Consider the following 17,637-nt stretch of genomic DNA (forward strand, 5'->3'; position numbering starts at 1 on the left):
CTGCACCTTCTTATCTGAATAAGCATTCAAATATATAAACTGATGAGAGTCATTCTTACTCAAACTAGCACATTGCTCAAGTCATGATTTTCTTTTTATTCTGTTTAGGATCCCAGACCTTAATTAACATCCTGCCACCTACTTTCATGTTGACCCCTCCCACTTCAAGCCAATTTAGAAGCTTCCTTACAGTCATGCCTAAAAGTTTATATTTTAGGGGATTCTGGATTGTGTCCAATAAACAAACGGCATTTTAAAAAAATTATTGGGTATTTTATTTATTTACATTTCTAATGCTATACCCCTTCCCAGTTTCCCCTTTGCAACCCCCCTATCTGACTCCCTCTGCCCCCTGCTTCTATGAGGGTGCCCCCCCATCTTCTGCCTCTGCGCCCTGACATTCCCCTATGCTAGGGCATTAAACCTTCATAGGACTAAGGGCCTCCCCTCTCAGCTGGAGCCATGGGTCCCTCCAGGTATAATCTTTGGCTGGTGATTTAGTTCCTGGGAGCTCTGGGGGGTCTGGTTGTTCTTCCTATGGGGTTGCAAACTCCTTCACCTCCTTCAGTCCTTCCCCTAACTCCTCCATTGAGGTCCCTATGACCAGTCCATGGTTGGCCTCAAGTATCTGCATCTGTATTGGTCAAGCTCTGGCAGAGACTCTCAGGAAACAGCTTCTGTCAGTAAGCACTTCTTGGCATCAGCAATAGTGTCTGGGTTCGGTGTCTGCATAATAGGATGAATCCCCAGGTAGGGCAGTCTCTGGATGGCCTTTCCTTCAGTCTCTGCTCCACTTTTTGTCCCTGTATTTCTTTTAGATGGGAGGAATTCTGTGTTAAAATTAATCATTACAGCAAACCTATTGTAAATTAGCACCCACAAACTTCTCCAAAAAGATGCTTTGCTCACATGAAAGGAACTTGTGTTGCTTTTCAGTAGAATATCTGTGAGGAGAATTCACAGTAGAAAGTGAAAGTTGTGTAGTAGAGACTGCCAGGTTGCACCTGACACTAAAGTATCAGCAACCACATTTGTTTTATAATGAAACTTAGATTATTTGGAATTATTTATCTCTAGGATAGTAAAAGAAAGAGAGCTAAAGGAAAATCATCACACTGAGTAGAGCAGCTCTGAAAAGGATGAGCCAATGAGAAGCAGGGAAAGTTTTGACATAGATATGATCTCAGGGGTCAGTAGAAAGACTTACTGTCTGTACCATGATCATATCCATAATTTTGTTCAGTTTAGAAGTTATTATCTGGAGATAATTGTTTTCAGGATTATAGCTGATAGCATACAGTTCTAAGAGCTGCTGGGATATTTTCCCTGTAAACAAAAGAGAGAAGTCTTGTTTACCTGCTCTCCAGAAAACATTTCAGAAAGGAAAGGAATAGTCCACACTCAAGGTTATACATGCTCAAGTCTTACATGTATCTTCCTGATCACTTAAAATTCTTATGTGAGAATATTTTTATATCAAGGTAATGTTTCAAAATCTACAACCTTCACAGCAAATGTGTGTGCTGGAATTCTGTAGCCCTGTGCATCCTTTCTGCTTACTCCACTCCCAAACACAGAGGCTTATATTTATTAGCAAATGCCCAGGCTTTATGCTAGTCTTGTTTCCCACTGGCTCATAGCTCAGTTATTTTTTTTTTTTTTTTATACCAATCTAATTTCCGCCCCGTGGCTAGTTTGTTACCTCTCCTCAGATTCAGACATCCAACTTCCTCCAAGACTGGTGGGGAATTGCTCAAGTAGCCCTCTTTCCCCAGGTTCCTCCCTCTGTCCAGGAGTCCCACCTTGCTGTACTGCCTTTAGCTCTAGGATATAGGCTTTTTATTTTTAACAAACGGGGAGGTGCCCTAGGCAGGCAAGGAAGGACAGAGACATATGTTCACAAAATGTACAGAAATGCCACTTCAACAAGGGGATCCTTTTCTTTTCCATGTCCCTGTAATTTTTTTTTATCCTGCCTTATTTCTATTTAGTTAAATTTTACTTTATGTATTTAGATAAAGTAAGCATAAATTCATGAAGATAGAGAATTTGCCTTGTTTATTGTGTCTCTACTGTGTGAAACTATCCCTGGCACTTAATAAATAATGGTTAAATGAGTATGTTTCAATTATTGGAATAACCTTCCAGTTTCAAACTTTTCTCACATCTGAGTGCTCTCTCTCCTCACTTGTATGTTCCTGTGGACTGGCCTGGGCAGAGAGAGGATCAGGACAAGCTCTGAGGGCCTCATCTCAGCCACAGATCATCCTGGTGACCTCCAGTGGTTGGAGAGAAGTGCCAAGAGCCAAAGTTGTTTCACCTACTCCAGGCACTTTAGATGAAATGGATTAGTACCAGGGTCCAGAAAGACGCTGTGGAACATTAGCTTGTGAGTATGGCACAGCAGTAGGTATGGCATAGCAGTGGGAACTGGGTGGGGAGGGGGTTTAATATGGAGACAACCAGAGAGATAACCACTTTGAGTTCTGTTCTGTTTTGTTTTGTTTTGTTTTGTTTTGTTTTTGGTTGCTTGGTTGTTGTTTTGCTTTTTTTTTGCTCTCTCTCTCTCTCTCTCTCTCTCTCTCTCTCTCTCTCTCTCTCTCTCTCTCTCTGTATGTGTATGTGTGTGTAGCCTAGCGTTATTCATACAGGTCCGTGGTATTTATTCTTGGGAACTCAGAAACAGCCAGTAGAGCCCAAAAACTGGTACAAGATTAGCAATATGGATGCCTCTTATCCCCTTAACATAGGGTATTTGACCTCAGGGAGGAATGGGTTCACCTGTATTTTGGCTTACCTGTCAGGACTAGCTTCTGACTGTAAGAGTGACTGAGCAAGGAATGAAAAAGCCTGCCTGTTCTTCTTCCCAAAGTACAGAGGCAGCAAGACTTGTGGAAGAAGACCAAACTGTAATGCCTGAAAAATAAGCACTGGGGTTCTCTGTAGGCAGCCCTGCAAGCCTCAGTGCCACATCCCTGCCTTCTCTAAATTTCTGAACTGCTGTCAATTGGGCACACATTTTATGAATGTTACATGAATGCTCTCCCAGATTTCTATCGTGTTTCCTTCCTTCATTTCTCCCTCCCTCCTCCCTCCATCTCTCCCTCTGTCCATTAGTCCATCCCCCTCCCCCAGCTCACTTGCTTGCTTTCCTTCTCTCTCTCCCTCCCTCCCTCTCTCTCTTTCTCTCTCTCCCTCTCTCTTTCTTTCTTTCTTTCTTTCTTTCTTTCTTTCTTTCTTTCTTAAAAATTGAAATGTTTTAAGAACAACAACAAAATTTAGAACCCAAAGACATATTGTATTTGCTTTATTGTTCTTGTAAAGAAAAATTTTTGTTATTATATAATTTTTAAAAACTGTATTATTTCTTAATATGACTTGACTTGTCCAATAATCGAGACATAGTCCTATTGATTTATTTAATCAGCTTTAGCGCAATAACTGGGCAATTATGCCTAAACTATTTTTCTTATGGTAGACTAGCTATTTCTCAACTTCACTCCCCAGGTTACTTGCTGTTTGGGTCTTGCCTGGATTATTTCTGCTCTATGAGTCTGTTCTCAGGGGAACTTTTCAAGCCTCAGATCATCTAATGGAGACCTCCTGCTCTCTCCATCTTCTTTCTCCTTCTTTTCCATTCTCCTCTTCTCCTGGACTCATGGTCCCCACCTGGGACCCCAGTCCAGTATGCAAAGCCTCACCTACCTCTATTGTCCTTAGTAATTGGCTATCAGCCACCTTATTTAACTAATCAAAGAAGACTAGCAAGCAAAGTTTATACAACATCATATGGTGTATGTGGGAATGTGCTTATCTAGAGGACAACCAGATGGGGTCTAGTATTTAGTGTTTGAATACACAGCAGCACCAGAACAACCCCCAACAAAAGTTCCTAGCGTAAGTATGCTGATGTTTTGCTTTTTGATTAGCTGAAGAAAAGCAGATATTTACAGCTAAAGCATGTGCTTTTATTTGGAGAGACAGTGCTATTTTAAATGAGGAAACACATAACAAACTTATGTGCCCAGCTTTTATTAGAGTATTATAATTCTGTGAAAAAAGTGTTAATTGGATAGAGTCATATAAATTATTTTCCCTGTGTGGTTGATAATGAAGTTTCGTGTCTCGATGCCTATTGAAGAGGTTGTTCAGCAGGGATAGTTTCAGGTTGTTTTGGCTCCAAAAAAACAAGTGTCTCCCATAGGTTACTACCTCCGGAAAGTTTAGGGCTAACAAAGAAATTTCAGCCATGTGCAGTATAAGGGATCCTCAAGCAAGACTGATATGCAGATAAGAGGAGAAAATAAGAGTTATCTGATCAGGGTTCCTCTCTGCTCTGTAATGACAGAGTTGATTCTTTAACATGGAAACCCTGTACTTTTCCTGCTGGTAGCAACTTTCCACACTGTGGACTGTTTCTCTCTCTCTCTTATTTATTTATTTATTTTTATCTATCTATTTATTTATTTACTTATCTATCTATTTATTTATTTATTTATCTATTTATTTAATCAATTTCTGTTCATCCACACTTAGTATTCTTCAGGAATTCTATTCCTTTTTCTAATTTCAAACCCTCCTCCTCCTCCATCTCTTCCTCCTCCTCCTCTTCCTCCTCTTCTTCCTTTTCCTTCTCTGTCTCTGTCTCTCTGTCTCTCTGTCTCTCTGTATCTCTCTCTCTGTCTCTCTGTCTCTCTCTCTGTTTCTCTCTCTCTCTCTCTCTTCCTATTTTTCCAGATAAACAAACTGAACAGAACTCATTCTTAATCCATGCCATTTGCTGTTGATTGAGTAGTTTCTTAGATGACCTGGTCTTAGGCCAGATGCAGCATGTCTCAGAAGATGATATTTAGTAGAGTGATGAGTGCAGGATAGTCACTACTGAGTATTTAGGAAAGGCAGGTTTCTCAAGGCAGATAATGTGCCCAGTGTGTGCATATGTGCATGCATACAGGTCTCCCCGCCCCCCTGTGTGTGTGTGTGTGTGTGTGTGGTATGTGTATGTGTGTGTGTGTGTGTGTGTGTGTGTGTGCGCGCATGTTTTGACCTATGGTAGGCAAATGTAGGAATATATGTAGTACCTTCAATTAAGGCATGCTCATAGGATGCCTCCACCATCTCTGCTGCTGCTGCTGTTGCTGCTGCTGCTGCTGCTCTGGTGCTTCTCCCTCAGTAGCCACTGTTGCTCTGAGATGCTGCATTGGTTGTACTGTGCCTAGCAGAGTCAGGTTGAGCCAGCAGAGGGCTGGCTAGCAAGCAAGTGGAGTACAGGGGAGCTTCTGGTGGCAAAAGCTTCAGGAGAGTGTTCTCTTCCCAGGCAGTGTTACAGCTCTTGTGACAGATGCTCTCAGATGATGGAGTGATTCTCATACATCTTTATTCCTTTTTGAAAACATATACCGTTTTGGAGTGGGTTGGGGTCTGACAGCAGGTACTTGCTATTGGCTTGGTCTGATGCGCGGCATGTTAGGGATGCCTCATCTATAAATGGAGGGGTGCTGCCCTTACATGACTGATGGCCACACTTTTCTCCATGTGGGGCTGTGGCTACAAGACAGGACCTGGTGTCAGGAGCAGGTGATGCTTCTACCATCCACTCAGGGTCCTTGGGGCTTCAAGCCTTATTTTGACCTTGCCAGGCTTCCTCTCATAGTCCACCACCCCACAACCTTTACAGGAAGTGACAATTATTTCTATGTTGATATCTTTAATGCATAAAGCTATTTTGATTTCAAAGAGTAATGAAGATTGCATCTCAGAATGTGTCCTTATCCTGAGGGTAAATTACTTCTCTGAAACCCTTCTGAGCATGTACTCCGACATTATACTGATAGACTTGGTTAAGGGTAGAGTCAGAATATTGACTTGAGGTTATTTTCCAAATATTTTTATTATTCTGTATTTTATTGTTGCTTGTTTATTTTTGGCAAGTTGAGATTTTTGGCCTATTAATAGTATTTGTCTCATTTGTTTATCACGTTCTTCATTAAAATCCTTTAAAATATCTACTTTGTGTTGGCAAGTATATTTAGTATTTATAAGACATGAAGAAAGAGATAACATTTATATCTAATTCAGTCATACAGAAAGTCCAGAAAGTCAGTTTTTGTCATACTTACAGTGTAGCTGGCAACATACAAGTAGTTTGAACACCACTTGTATAAATGTGCCATTTCAAATTGCATGGGTTTTCTATTGTATTCTTGGTAGATATTCATAGGTCAAAGCATAAAATTCATCATTAATTCATTTGGTAAAGAATGAGTCATAGGTTGATTATCATTCTTATGATCTTATACCCCATCTACTTGGAGAGGATCTTTCCTTTCCCAGTACCACCAATGAACCTTAAAGTTTAATAAGAGTAGAAAAAAGCAGAAGAGCTCAGAACACAAACTAGTCACAAAATCTTCTAGCCATTAAAATGAAGTAAAGACCTCTGCTCTGATGGAAAGATCTTGGCTGTGAAGTTCTTGGTGGATAAAATCAGTAAGTGAAACATTCATACAGCTGTTTTCAAAATAAAATATCAATTCAGCCAAGAACATATGTCAATAATTGAAACTTTTATTAATTAATCTTAATATGGGTGAGTAATTTATAGATGTAATCACTTCCTCAAATTTACAGATTAAGATGCAGTCTTTGTAGCTCAACCTCTATTTTGGAACTATTGATAACAGGTTATTATATTTCTCTCCCACTAGATCAGAAGATAATTTCCTGATCTGTATTCTCCAACCACAATACAATGACAAGTATTTAACAGGTGTTTGATAAATGTTTATTGCATGAATCAAACTGCTGAGGAAATGAGGGAAGAACAATCTAATGATGTAGGCTTATTATGATAAAGTGATGAACCAGCTTCAGTCCCCTTTTACAGTAAGTCGTAGGTCCATGGGAAGAAGTGGCTGAGTCATTGGTCACTTTCTTCAAGCTATGACACTGATTAGACCACTGTTCCTTTCATTTCACTTTTTTTTCCTGTAATGGTTACAGCAAAATACAAAGAAATATGTGCTCCTACACAGAATGTTCCCATTAGCTATATTAAGTGAAGTCTTCATGGTCTTGAAGAAAATGTTGTGCTGACTTGAATTTAACTGATGTCATTCAAAGCACAGTGTGAAGGCTGCTTGGCAGGATTTCCTCTAGTGATGAGTTCTGCAGGGGAGTAATTTCCTCTGGCAGATACTGCTACTTTGCCCCTAACTAATAAATGTAGAAAATCAGCAAAGCTTCTTTGAGAATTTACTCCTCTTAAGCACTCACACACTGGAAATTAGACAAGCTTACTAATACCTAATCTCCTGTTTTCCACAGCTCAGAGTTGAAGTACAGTCATTCCAGTTGCTAGTTGGAAAGGTGAAATCTCATTTTCCAATTTACCTTTTCAACACAAATCTATGACTTTTCCCAGAATGCAACTTTTGTGACTGATGATCTCACATTTATTTTGTATTAAGAAGCTTAAAAGTTCATATATGAACTCCTTTGAAAACTGCCTCCAGGAGAGAGGCAGGGTAAGAATTCTAAGTCATTTTAATCAAGTTTCTACTTAATGAATTTGATGGCCAAGTGAAATTTAACAGTGCCCATAAGTTGTCATTTCTACAGCTTTTATTCTTCTAATATATCTGTGAGTAAAGAAGAGGTCTGCCTTATCTAAACTATATCTTTGGGTATTAGAAGAATACGTTTAAATGAATATGTGTACTTTCTTTGGTCATAGATAGGACATTCTCTTCATGAATCACAGAATAGCAGAAGAGTTACTGATATTTTAAAGGTTTTATTCAACATAGAAATGATGAGGAAAATGTGTGAGAAGCCGAAACAGAAAGGTTGACAGTTGGATAAATACAATGTTTGTGCTCTGTAAGTATTTTCCATATTCATTTAATAGATTAGGCTATGCATTATGGGTCTGGGTAAGGGAATGAGGGAATGACTACTTATTTACTCATTACAGCTTATTGCATTTGGTTTTAATTTGGTTTGAGATTGAAAGAGGAGCAAAATGAAGCAGAAAATTCTAGAGAAACAAGTACTGTGGCAAACAACACATATTGAGATAGTAATTTATTTGTACTAATATAAGGGAAGAGACGTTTATATTTTTAAAAAGGAATAGCTTAATTAATGTTTTATTAATTTAATACTTGATATTTTAGGAGAAGGCATTTTCTTTATGAGATTTTGCCAGGGGCCAGCCCGGGCGTGAGGGGCAGGTGTGGGGAAGAAGTTTATCTTTCTTTTTTTTTAGAGCATTTTTTATTAGATATTTTCTTCATTTACATTTCAAATGCTATCCCCAAAGTCCCCTATACCCTCCTCCCCCCGCCCTGCTCCCCAACCCACCAACTCCCACTTCCTGGCCCTGGCATCCCCCTGTATTAGGCTATATGATCTTTGCAATACCAAGGGCCTCTCCTCCCATTGATGGTCGACTAGGCCATCTTCTGCTACATATGCAAGTAGAGACACAGCTCTAGGGCGTACTGGTTAGTTCATATTGTTGTTCCTCCCATAGGGTTGCAGACCCCTTTAGTTCCTTGGGTACTTTCTCTAGCTCCTTCATTAGGGGCGCTGTGTTCCATCCAATAGATGACTGTGAGCATCCACTTCTGTATTTGCCAGGCATTGGCATAGCCTCACAAGAGATAGCTATGTCAGGGTCCTGTCAGCAAAATCTTGCTGGAATATGCAATAGTGTCTGAGTTTGGTGGTTGTATATGGGATGGATTCCCTGGGTGGGGCAGTCTCTGGATGGATGGTCTTTCCTTCCTTCTCAGCTCTGAAATTTGTCTCTGTAACTCCTTCCATGGGTATTTTGTTTCCCATTCTAAGATGGAGCAAAGTATCCACATTTCTTCTTGAGTTTCATGTGTTTTGCAAATTGTATCTTGGATATTCTAAGTTTCTGGGTTAATATCCACTTATCAGTGAGTGCATATCATGTGTGTTCTTTTGTGATTAGGTTACCTCAGTTAGGATGATATGCTCCAGATCCATCCAATTGTCTAAGAATTTCATAAATTCATTGTTTTTAATCCTGAGTACATTTACTCCATTGTGTAAATGTACCACATTTTCTGTATCCATTCCTCTGTTGAGAGACATCTGGATTCTTTCCAGCTTCTGACTATTATAAATAAGACTGCTATGAACATAGTGGAGGATGTGTTCTTATTACAAGTTGGAATATTATCTGGGTATATGCCCAGGAGAGGAATTGCTAGATCGTCTGGTAGTACTATGTCCAATTTTCTGAGGAATTGCCAAACTCATTTCCAGAGTGGTTGTACAAGCTTGCAATCCCACCAACAATGGAGGAGGGTCCCTCTTTCTCCACATCTTTGCCAGCATTTGCTGTCACCTGAATTTTTGATCTTAGCTATTCTGACTGGTGTGAGGTGGAATCTCAGGGTTGTTTTGATTTGCATTTCCCTGATGATTAAGGATGTTGAACATTGTTTCAGGTGCTTCTCAGCCATTCGGTATTCCTCAGTTGATTCAATCAAAACACCACAGATGATTTTTTACTGGATATTAAGGTTTATTTTTTTCTATGTGAATATGCATATGTTTTGTGTATGGATGTTTCTGTCTTTGAATTCTGGTTCCTGTGAAGGCCAGAAAATGTCATATATGAGTCTATGGTAGACATATTCTGTTCAAGCCAACACATATATATTACCTTAAATTAATCTACTAAATCAAAGTTCTTTGGAATAGGAGTATATTATGAGCTGCTTGACTTGGGTGCTAGGAACAGAACTCATGTCCTCTGGAAGAGTAGAAAGTGTTCTTAGCTCCTAAACCATCTCTCCAACCCCAATTTACTAGATAATTTTAAAAATACAAAATTTTATCTGTACATTGCATAGTCAGTGTATGTAATTACTCAAGTGTCTCCTAAGTAGGTTATTTTTCCAGTTTAAAAATTGATCTCATCTGTAAACTTCATTAAAAATGAAGAATGAATTAATGGTGCAGTATTCCCAATCTGAATTTGGTGAAAGACTATTATGTCATAAGGAAACGAAAGGTTTAATGTGTGTAAATTTTCTCAATCTGACTGAAGCCCATTTGAAATTCTGTATTTTGAAATCAGGCACTCAAGAACAACAAATATCTTCGGCAAACTAAGAGTAGATGAGTAACAGTTTTGTAGAAGTCATTTATTTTTCTCAACATACCAGATAATCATTTAGCCCCAATATGTTTATAACAGTAGATTAATTTAAGGCAATGTATATTTGTTGATTTGAACAGTATTTGTCTACCATAGGCTCATTTATTTAACCTCTTTGTTCCTAATTGGTGTTGTTTGAAGAGGTTATGGGACAGATAGGAGATGATGCCTTGTTGGAGGAAGTCCATCATTAAGGATGGGCTATGAACGTTCAAAGCCTTGTTCCACATCCTATTTGCCTTCTGCTTCCTTTAAGGGTATTTAAAAAATGTCAGCTTTTTACATTCAACTGAAAAGTGGGCCTTTCTCCCCATTATGCGTGTGCATGTCTAGCCTTCTGGGATCATAAACCAAAATAAATGATTTCTTTCTTATATTCCTTTTGGCTAAGTTATTTTATCATAGAAACAGGAAAGTAACTAAAATATGATTATGCAAGTCCTCAGTAAGTAACACGTTATTTGGTTGTGCTTAGGACAAATCCAATTAAACCTATGTTAGACAAATCAATTATGTTTTTGTTACCATAACCAAGGGTTCTAAAACAGAACTTCCAGCATGGCTGAGTCTAGTCTCAGGGCCACTTCCTTTCACAGCTGGTTTCCACTGAGTTAGATACTGTGGTGGTGTGAATAGAAACGCCCTGATAGGCTCATATGCTTAGTCACCTCTGGAGAAGGTGGCATTATTTAAAATGATTCAGGGATTAGGAGGTATGGCCTTGTTGGAAGAAGTGTGTCTGGGGTGTGTGGGGGGGGTACTTAGAGGTTTCAAAGTCCATTCTAATCCCAGAGTCCCCTCTCTCTCTGTGCCTACTGATCTGCTGATCGGATCAGGATGCAGTTCTCAGTTACTTCTCCAGCACCATGTCTGGCTGCATTCAGCCATGCTCCCTGCCACGATAACAGACTGAACAGGAACCCGGCCTCCAATTAAACGTTTTCTTTTGTAAGCGTTGCCTTGGTTGTTATGTCTCTCCACATCAAGAAAACAATGCCTGAGACAGATACATTTCAAGACATGCAACTGGGGGTCAAAATAGCCTCTGGGGTTTCAGCCTTCCAGTCTATCAATTCAAGTGGACAGAGATCATCTCTTTCTAGTTGTAGGAAAATGTACTCATCTTATTGTCCTTAATTTAGACCACATTTCCATTCAGGAATGAATCATCATGAACAGATCACAGTGCTGTCATTGTTCAGTCCTGGGCGTCTTTTAGGGTCCTAGCTGTCAGGAAGGAGGAAGAGGGTAGCTCTTCTGGGAAGGACACCCAGGCTGATGACATGTCTGGAATGTTTCTTTGCTGAGGGGGTAGTGGGGGCAGGAAGAAAATGCAATAAATAACGACGCAAAACTAAATGAAGAATGAATGTTATGTAAAAACACCAAGACAGAAAATATCAGTTTAAAATGCTGACCGACCCAAAGTGGGGTCCAGCTCATGCAGAGGTCCCAAGGTCTGACACTAGTACTGAGGCTGTGGAGTGCTCACAAAAAGGGACCTAGCATGACTGTCCTCTGAAAGACCCAACAAGCAGCTGAAAGAGTCAGAGGCAGATACTTGCACCCAACTAATGGACAGAAGCAGCTGAACCATGTTGTTAAATTAGGAAAGGCTGAAAGAAGCTGAGGAGAAGGGCTACCCTGTAGGAGAATCGGCAGTCCTCAGTCTGGACCCCTGAGATCTCTCAAACACTGGACCACCAAACAGACAGCATATACCAGATGATACAAGCCCCCCAACACACATACAGTAGAGGAATGCCAGGTCTGTATTTATTCAGAGATGATGCACCCTCAAGAGCCTGGGTGCCCCAGGGAGTTTAGAGGTCAGGTGGGCAGGATTTGGGGACATCCATGTGGAGACAGGGGCAGGCATAGGGAAGAGGTATGGGATCTGGGCCAGTTGGAGGGTGGATGGAAGGGGTAAAATGTGGAGTGTAAAAAATAAATAAATAATTTAAAAAATGGTGTGTTATCAGAAAGTATGACTATAAAATATCCACACTGAAATGCATTAATAAAGAGGCAACCTTAAATATACCATGTAAATTCTTGAGGTACATCTACCTATAGAATTTTTCCTCATCTATAAAATAATATATAGTTTTGGATTGTATCCTGATAACTTTAATCTGTTATTTACTTATAAATACCATTGTGATAGCACTAAACAATTATTTGCATGTGGATATTATCATGATAAAATTAAATTCCATGGGTAAAGAAACAATACATAATTATTTTTAAAAATGTGATCCAATTTACTGAATACTTTTAGATCCACCTTTTCATTAAGAATCCAACTACTGTGGCTGGAGGGATGACTCAGGGGTTAAGAGCACTGATTGCTCTTCCAGAAGTCCTGAGTTCAATTGCCAGCAACCACATGGTGGCTCACAACCATCTGTAATGGGCATCTGATGCCCTGTTCTGGTGTGTCTGAAGAGAGCTCTAGTGTATATTTATGTAAATAAAATAAATCTTTAAAAAATGAATTTAACTACTATGTTTTGGTTTCCTTCATTTAAATCATGTCTATTTTTTTAATTAGGTGCCTATTTCAGTAAACCCTAGAGTATATTAAAATAGTTCTGTGGCTTTGTTTAATTTCGTAATGAAGCTCTTAAAAATATTATGATTTTATCCTTTTTAACATGAAGAAAGGATGTGAGATAGAAAAAGATGGGAGAAAAGAAGGAATCAAAATACAGGAAATGTTTTTGGAAAACTTTATTTTTCCTAGATGTCTCAGCTGAAGTGTGTAACCGTGGCATTTCACTGATAAACCTGGCATTATGGTGTTCACCTGAAGAAAAAGTTGAGTGTTAAAAGTTAAATCTGTAAACAGATACATTTAAATCTTTTTTTTTTTTTTTTTGGTTTTTCGAGACAGGGTTCCTCTGTATAGCCCTGGCTGTCCTAGAACTCACTTTGTAGACCAGGCTGGCCTCGAACTCAGAAATCTGCCTGCCTCTGTCTCCCGAGTGCTGGGATTAAAGGCATGCACCACCATTATTAAATGAACGTTTCCCAGCACTCTGATCACAGAAGCCTTGAAGAATGTAAAGCACTTACTTAGCATGGGCCAGCAGGTGTGGAGTTAGGGTTGGAATGGAAGTATGGGTCCAGAAAGTGGAATGTTAACTGACTTGCTCCAGCAGTCCCTTCAGTGCCATGGAAATATGGTTATCAGAGAGACATGCTTGAAAGGTATATTCCTTCTGGGAATAAATAAAAAATATGATCTCAGAAGAAATAAATCAAAGCCAAAGTATCATTCTAATTTTTTATACTTAAATATGTAGTGCGCAAGTTAGTATATTTAAATTATGTAAACTTTTAAAAAAGCAATGGATGACCACCTTTTCAAGCTTCATTGACCAGTGTTTTTTTTTTTTCTTTATATGTGAAGTTTTTAAAATTTCAGGATAAACAATTTTATTGTTTCAAAACTTATTAGGATCTTTTTGCATTTTACATTTTCCTTGATTGTTGTGCCGATGTTCTCTATGGAATCTTCTGCACCTGAGATTCTCTCTTCCATCTCTTGTATTCTGTTGCTGATGCTCGTATCTATGGTTCCAGATTTCTTTCCTAGGGTTTCTATCTCCAGTGTTGCCTCATTTTGGGTTTTCTTTATTGTGTCTACTTCCCTTTTTAGGTCTAGTATGGTTTTGTTCATTTCCATCATCTGTTTGGATGTGTTTTCCTGTTTTTCTGTAAGGACTTCTACCTGTTTGATTGTGTTATCCTGTTTTTCTTTAAGGACTTCTACCTGTTTGATTGTGTTATCCTGTTTTTCTTTAAGGACTTGTAACTCTTTAGCCATGTTCTCCTGTAATTCTTTAAGTGAGTTATTAAAGTCCTTCTTGAAGTCCTCTACCATCATCAGGAGATATGCTTTTAGATCCGTGTCTAGCTTTTCCGGTGTGTTGGGGTGCCCTGGACTGGGCGAAGTGGGGGTCACTGTTTAAAGATTGGAGCAGAAGCTGTGTTCCACTCACCAGCAGTCTCAAAATCCTGTGGCGGTGGTCGTGGGTAGCTGGCGGTACCCCGGTGCTGGTCCAGCCGGAAGAGGCCTGTGGTCCTACTCAGGCCGGTTTTCTGCTTCCCTAACTAATGCAGTCTCTGGTCCCGCGCGCAATTGGATTGGAGCAGAAGCTGTGTTCCACTCACCAGCAGTCTCAAAATCCTGTGGTGGGGGTCGTGGGTAGCTGGCGGGTGTCAGGCGACCCTGCACTCAAGCTACCCCTGTGCTGATCCGGCCGGATGAGGCCTGTGGCCCTACTCAGGCCGGTTTCTGCTTCCCTAACTAATGCAGTCTCAGGTCCCGCGTGCAATTGGATTGGAGCAGAAGCTGTGTTCCACTCACCAGAAGTCTTAAGATCCTGTGGCGGGTGTTGTGGGTAGCTGGCGAGTGTCAGCCGACCCTGCGCCCTAGCTGCCCCGGTGCTTTTCTTCAAAACTTATTAAAAGACTATTTATATTTACTTATGTTTTTAATTCTTTTTTTCAATGCTTATTTTTATATATTTTTGTGTTCATTGTTTTTTTACCTGCATATATGTCTTTGTTTGAGGATATTGGATGCCCAGAACTGGAGTTACAGCCAGGTGTGAGCTGCAAAAAGGGTTCTGGGAACTGAACCTGGGGCCTCAGGAAACACAGTCAATGTTCTTTAACATAAGCCATATCTTCAGGCCCTATTTACTTACTTTTACAAAATAATTATTTGAAGAAAAGTTTTTTTTCTACCATGGGAGAAAAAGAAAAGACTAAAAGAGAAATAGTAAACAAAAATACAAAATTCTAATTGTTCACTCTATTACGTAATTGTATCAAGCCTGTATTTTTAGAAAAAAAATTCCAAAAGCCTGGTGGTTAAAAATAATAGTTAAAAAGTTATATTACATTAATAAAAATGCAAATACAAACAGTATTCTAAGTAAATTTTTATTGTAAGTCAAGTTTCCTATGTAAGCAAAATAAATTTAAAATAACATTATATATTTTTTCAGAGATTATGGTGAAATTGCATACTTCGCCCCAGCTTTGATAGTATAATTCAACTAGTGTTTCTGAAAAATTGATCATATTCTAAGATTTGCTAATGTAATATTTATTCTGTTTTGTGTAAGAAGTTGTCTTGTTCATCTCTGTAATCTCAGAACTTGTGGATGTGGAAGAAAGGAAAGTTGTAAGAAAGCCTCATTCGGTATTTTAAGATATTTCAAAAGCTTGTATCACATCTGTTTCTCAGAATTGTATGGGTGAAGAGTCTATGGCATGCCCTTACAAGGAGGGAATTTGAGAATAACATTTGTAACATTTGCGAAGTCAGCTAGTCATACATTTTAGTCACAATACTACAATAATTCCAGCCTACTCTTAGAAGCATATTAGAAGACCTGAGCTCCAGCTTCAGCACTGCATAAGTCAGGCCTGGCTGTGCTTGACTGTAATTCCAGATCTCAGAAATCAGTAGTTTAAGCTCACCAATATCCCTGAATTATAGCTTACTATGCTCTAGCTGGGCTGTTCTTAACTCCAATTGTCTAGCTCTCATGCCATGTTTTCATAACTCACCTACCCCATGGTGTCTCTCCTCTCTCCTCTTCTTTCCTTCCTCTTGTGGTCTCTTCTCTGACCCTCTAAAGCCTGGTAACTCAAACTTTGCCTACCTCTCTTCTGCCCAGCTATAGGCCGTAGGCATCTTTATTCACCAATCAGGGATAACTTCAGGAACAAGAATACATAGCATCACTTGTGTACATGCAGATTGTATACAGTCTGGTCCCTGAGGATAACCAGGCCTTGGGGGCCAGTATTTACAATTCATTACAATTCATAGCAAAAGACAAAAATCAACAAATAACTTTCTATATCTTCAATTTTTCTGCTATATACTGTTTATACTGTAATATACACACATACACTTCAAATATTGTGGGACTAAATTATTTGTATGATTTAAGATTAATTTTTAATCTTTGAGTTCCTATTTAAAATGTTCCCTTACCTGGCAATGAGTATATTTTGCTGTCTGTTATTTATTAGCTCAAAATGTAAGTTTTTAATGCAATCCAATTGTCACAATTTTAATCTAGATTGTGTTTGCTATAAAAGGCTCTTAATAATTGAAAGATCAGAGTTTGGAAAGTGTTTAATCTTTGAAAGAGCAAAGATTTTCAAATAAACTATTTATTCTTCAAAAAGATAGACTGAACCTCATAAGAAATGATGGTCCGTGGTGCCAGCAGACTTGGATGACTTGAGAATGGTCATATTTCTTCTGATTAGGAAAAAGCCCTTTCAGTGACAGTTCCAGAGAACCACTGAAAGTTCACTGTCCACTATAAGTGAAAGATCTAGATTGAATTTGATTTTAACCAGTAAGTTTGCACTTTATGTGTTTGGAAAATGTTTGTCATCTTTGCTCCCTGTTACCTTTCTGTTAGCATACTAGGAGCTGAGGCATCCCTCTCAAATAGCAGAGATTTGGACTCTTGGTCCTGCCTACTGCCTCTGAGAATAGAAAGCTCCAGGACAGTTGGTCGGTGGTGGCAAACACCTTTAATCCCAGCACTTGGGAGTCAGAGGCAGGTGGATTTCTGAGTTTGAGGCCAGCCTGGTCTACAAAGTGAGTTCTAGGACAGCCAGGGCTATACAGAGAAACCCTGCCTCGAAAAACCATAAAAAAAAAAAAAAAAAAAAGAAAGTTCCAGGACGACTTGTTTTCATCTATTCAGTCTCTGCTTAAATTCCAAGTACTTTTCCCATTTTGTATCTTAAATCATAAATGTCCTGTGCCGTTTCTATTTGAAATTATCATCTGGCAGATACATGTAGATTTCTATCAAGCACTCATCTTGTTTCACCCTCTTTCCTGACTCTTCAGAACTACAGAGGCTCTATCGTTTTCCTAAAACACACATTAGACTGCAAAAACTCAGTGTTTTATTTTATTCCTGTCACTGTTGCATAAAAAAAAAACCTAGTTTCATAGCATAGTGCTGACAAGCACTGTGATGTGTGCTCAGTCAACACTGAAGTCTCATCCAAATGGACCATTTTACTCTTCCCTTTCCTCCCTCCAAACCATTCATGTACCATCCCTGTTCAAACTCTTGTTTTTTGTTTTGTTTTGTTTTTTTACTAATGGTCCAGAACCTTTTATGGTCATCATTTAGATGCTTTGTACGTCATAAGAAGTAGTGATACTGCTTCCCCCAAACTGATTTGACCTAGGTTTTATATCTTGGGGGCATCTGTAGATATGTGTCAAGTTGAAACCCCTGGCTAAGTTCTAATGCTGCTTCTCTTAAAAAGGGTAAAGTGGTTTTCTTGTAAATGGTGCTTAGGTCATCTTTAAGTCATTTTTGGTATGCATTTTCTGTACAATAAATCTATCTAAAACTTCTTAGCATCTCAAA

At 39.1% G+C, this 17,637-nt stretch overlaps 1 protein-coding gene across 2 annotated transcripts in view; it reads left to right on the forward strand.

Annotated features, from left to right (window-relative positions):
- The window catches only part of Gulp1 (GULP PTB domain containing engulfment adaptor 1), a 272,673-nt gene that overhangs the window by 63,807 nt on the left and 191,229 nt on the right, over positions 1-17,637 (forward strand). The window lies entirely within an intron of this gene.

The sequence above is a fragment of the Mus caroli genome, unplaced genomic scaffold (genome assembly GCF_978045245.1).
Source record: "Mus caroli unplaced genomic scaffold, Mus_caroli_1 scaffold_1, whole genome shotgun sequence".
In the NCBI taxonomy this organism is placed as follows: Eukaryota; Metazoa; Chordata; class Mammalia; order Rodentia; family Muridae; genus Mus; species Mus caroli.